At 33.9% G+C, this 4,397-nt stretch overlaps 1 protein-coding gene across 1 annotated transcript in view; it reads right to left on the bottom strand.

Moving 5' to 3' along the window:
• Positions 1-3,567, bottom strand: part of LOC122802843 (high-affinity choline transporter 1-like) — a 526,136-nt gene extending 522,569 nt beyond the window's left edge. The window contains exon 1 of the mRNA XM_044072630.1: positions 3,470-3,567. The gene's annotated coding sequence lies outside the window, so the exon portion shown is untranslated. The remainder of the gene's footprint in view (positions 1-3,469) is intronic.
• Between the last annotated feature and the right edge of the window lie 830 nt (positions 3,568-4,397).

Below are 4,397 nucleotides of genomic sequence, written 5' to 3'. Positions count from 1 at the left end.
GTTTTAAATGCTAAAACCTTTTCTATAGCTGTATAACAGAGGTTGAGAAAATACTTCAAGGCCTTTTGACATCTTTGAAAAAAATGTCCCAATATATTTGGACAATTTTACAAATTCCTGCAGTCTCCTGATTATAGTCCAAACTTAGTGGTCTGCTATAGTTAACCTCTGTACCATTAAATTGGGACCTTTGCAAGCTAACATCCAGCGTAGCACTTGTTTGTCCTACCTTTCATTTATTCAGTCCTAACAATGGTATGTATTTAACACCGCACCTATCTATGATCTCATTCTTTATTTCAGTAAGCAATGGTCCACATTATCCAATTTCAAGAAATAATCCATGAATGATTTTCAATTCACCAAAAAGATCCTCTCACTTAGAGTTCACCTGGGCTACCTGACCATCTCGCCTTTTACTATATATTTTTTTCTGGTGAAATGGGTGGTTACTGTATTGAAGTACAAATATGTATTACTAAAATTCTCTTTCCTATAGATCTTTGATTTAAATCTATTGTTTCTATAATCTTTAATTATCTTGACATCTACATAAGATATTTCACCTTGTTCAGTAGATACATAAATCTTAAAAAATTGTAGTGGAATTTATATACTGGACCAAATAATTTAGCTTTGCCACATAACCTTTCTATGTCATAAATATGTCATCCAAAAATCACAGGTAGATTCCTATTTTCTCAATGAAAGGGGAATTGAATACATATTTCTTTCCCCAGGAAAGGAGTACAGTATTAACAAAAATGAGGTGCATGCTGCCCCCATAGCTACACCCTTAACTTGTTTGTAATACTAACCCTCATAGTACACAAAAATGTTCCATGACCATCTCCAAGCATTCAGTTATCACATTCAATTATGTGTTGGTCAAAAAATCAAAATCTCTCACATTTTCCATAACTCATTCAACACCTATAGTATGGGGAATTACTGAACTAAGGTCTTGGACATCAATGGTTACAAATAATGAACAAGGGTGTTAGTGGGCTTTGGTCACCTTGGACAGGAAATTCCAGGAATCTATCAGTATGTGTTTGTATTTTTTCAACACTGGTTTCAATCTCCTGTCTACATAGACTGCTAAGGGATATGTTTTAGAACCAGTTGCAGCTACTATGGGCCTTAAAAGTAGTTCTTGTAAATGTTTATGAACTTTGAGTATTCTGAAAATTATCGGAATAACCGGTTCTTTGTTGGTGAGACAATCAAAGAGACTCTTATCAGTAGCACCCTGTGACAAATCATCATTAAGGATGACATCTGTCTGCCTGAAGCCCACATTCATTTCATTCTGTGATACCTGGGTTTATGTAGAGCCATTGTTCAAAAGATTTAACATCTTAGCGGCATAGTCCCAGCTATCAATTACAACAGCTCATCACCTTTGTCTGGTTTCAATATTCATGTACTGAAATTATGTTTAACATTTAAATTGTCATATAATTCTGGTTATGTACCCTTCTCAAAAATGGCTATGGCATCCACTTGTACCTCCTTTTTTGGTGTCAAAGCATACATTTTTCCAAAAAAGCGTTGCCCTTTGCCATAATGATTTTATGCCAATGAATTGTTTCCCTAACAAATACTTTATATATATATATATATATATATATATATATATATATATATATATATATATATATATATATTGGTCTGTAGAGCAACAAATGTTCAGTTTTTACCAATAGCATTATTGTAATACTTACATAGTCAACTTGCCTTTGGTGTTATATGGCTGCACACCAATCCCAAATATTATAGCTACAAATATTACATACTTTGCTATTTGTTTCAGCACTATACTTTAAGTAGCAGAGGAGTGGTGCACACCAATAGGATCATCCGAACTTGAGCTGACCTCTGAAATGCAGTGCATGCAGTTCTGAGTCAAGCAGATGTGTAGCTCAACTATGAAATATTTAAAGGGACAACACTAAAGATTAATGCCTGAAAATAAGAGGGGAAAAAGTCCAACTTTAAATATTTGTTGCAGGGGGCAAGCCCCTCACTGCCCCCAAACTTACATATTCCAATTTCACAGTCACACCAAGTTGAAGAGAGGAGAAATCTCCCTTAAGAAATTAAACATTAGTGGCACACACTTAGAAATCACACCGGCAATGATTTTGTCTATGTTATGATTCTTAACATTTTTTTTCCTGAGGACAAATGAAACTTGAGGAATTTCACCCCGACCAACTTGTATAGAAGCTTCCAAATCTAATATTCTATGGCAAGCATGTAATTCCATTAGAATGTTGAAAAAAAACTATAAGTTACATGCAAATATTAGACTCCTCTTCAAAATATAGTGAGGTTCAAATCAAAAAAATTAAGACGACACAGATCCGTTGTCATATCTATAAAATCAAGTGCACAAATGCAGGAAGTACAACTTTTAGTTGCTAGCCGCACTAAAAATTTAGCAATTATTTTAGTTTTATTAAGATGACTTTGGGCTACAAATATGAAATGATACTGCCTTCATTAATATAAATTGCTTTGAAATATATAAAGATGGATACTCAAAGAAAAAAAGTGAAATAGTTGCATCACTGCAGTGAACATATTAATGGAATGCTTTTCTCTGAAAGTTTGAGATTTGACAGTGCAAGCCCAGAAGCAGAAACAAAATTAATGACATTCACTACAAATAACAGCCATCTGTGAAACTCCGTTACACAGTAACATTTCTTGTTAGTTGTAATCCCTACCCCCCCCCCCCACCACCGTCTGCAGGCAGACTATACCCTCTATACCCCTGCCACTCATAACAAACCCAGAGAAAAGTTATTACTCCAAGATGCAGCATTTGTGCACTTAATATATATGTATTCACTCTAATCTCACTTAAATTTCTACATTTCTGAGGACTGCATTTATAGTCAGTGAACTTACAATAGACATCTCCTTTCCCCTTGCTGGTTGCCTTGCCTTGTATAATCAGTTTTTGACATGCATTGTACCTAATTTTTCAGTAATGCAAAATCTTAGATGAATACTGTATGTTGAATGCATGTTATGATTGCACGTCATGTTTTTTCTTTGAAGTTCTTATAAATTATAAAATAATTATTCTTAAACTGTAACAAGACTGCGGCAACGGTGGTGCAGCAGTTAGCTTTGCTGCCTGATAGCAAGAGGTTCTCCAGTTTGATTCTCAGCTGGGGTGCCTTTTTTGTGGTCTGGCCACCCAGTGGTGTAAACCTTGGCTTGAGATGTTTGTCACCGCTTAAGTGACACCCTGACCCCATGTGCAAAATGGGAAAAGGGGTATGAATGGATGAAGAAACATGAGTGTCTATACAATTTTCTGATAATCATTATTATGCACTATGAATGTGTATCTAGTTCCATAACACATGCAATCCTGGTTTTGCTCCATCGTTACCTGAAGGTGTCTATTACGTTTACCTATAACATTAAGTAGCTCTACATCATCTCTTACCTGACAGATGTTACTAGGAAAGCTTTCGTAAAAAATATAAAAGAAACAAATCAGTGTCACTTCTCTGTTTTCTGCAAAAGTTCGACGGTCTTTGTGTTGCACTAAGCCTTTTTAAGAATGTTTTACTGTGCTGCAGGTAAATAAGTAAGTGACGCAGATGAGGATTTACATCCTGTTAATAAGAAACTTGCCATTTCATATCCTTTTCTCATTTCCTAGCTGAGCTTTAATCTAGAACCATTATTAAATGGTTGGAAATCTCTAGGTGTTTACTCATTAAAAATGTAATGGAAAATAATTTGACTTAAGTTTGGTATTAAGGTTAAGCTCGTAGCATGTCGTTTTCTTGGCTGCTTAAAATAATATAATAAGTCAACAAAAAAGCTTCAGTGATGTAAACTATTGCTGTTCTAAACATGTTGTACAATGTGTGAAGTCAGTGTACTTGTTAACTTATTTAAACATGTAAAGATCAAATACCTCATTCAATATGATGAAGGATCTACAAAAAGTTTATCATGTTGCTTTTTCAGTTATTATTTTTTATTGATTTGATCCTGCTCAAGAAAATATCAGGTGTGGATGTGGGAAAAAATGCAAAGTATATGTCTGGCTGAATGACCTAATGAAAAGTATATGCATTGGTGGATAAAGTCAGAAAAGAAAAGAAATATTAACAACAAATTCAAAACTGACCAAGCAAATAATTATAAACAAATATCTTCTGAAATAAATAATTAAGTATACATGACACTGTTAAGCTACTAGTTAATATCATATTACTTATTATTTTTTCACAACTCAATTATCAGATGATTTATAACAACCTATAAAGATCCTGTCCATATTTTAGCAGATATTAGTAGTAGTAGTAGTAGTAGTATTACTAGTATTATTATTATTAGTAGTAATTGCAGTACTACTAGTA

The sequence above is a fragment of the Protopterus annectens genome, chromosome 5.part0 (genome assembly GCF_019279795.1).
Source record: "Protopterus annectens isolate FY-2018-M chromosome 5.part0, PAN1.0, whole genome shotgun sequence".
NCBI lineage: Eukaryota > Metazoa > Chordata > Ceratodontiformes > Protopteridae > Protopterus > Protopterus annectens.
This window is presented reverse-complemented; position numbering and strand designations above follow the sequence as displayed.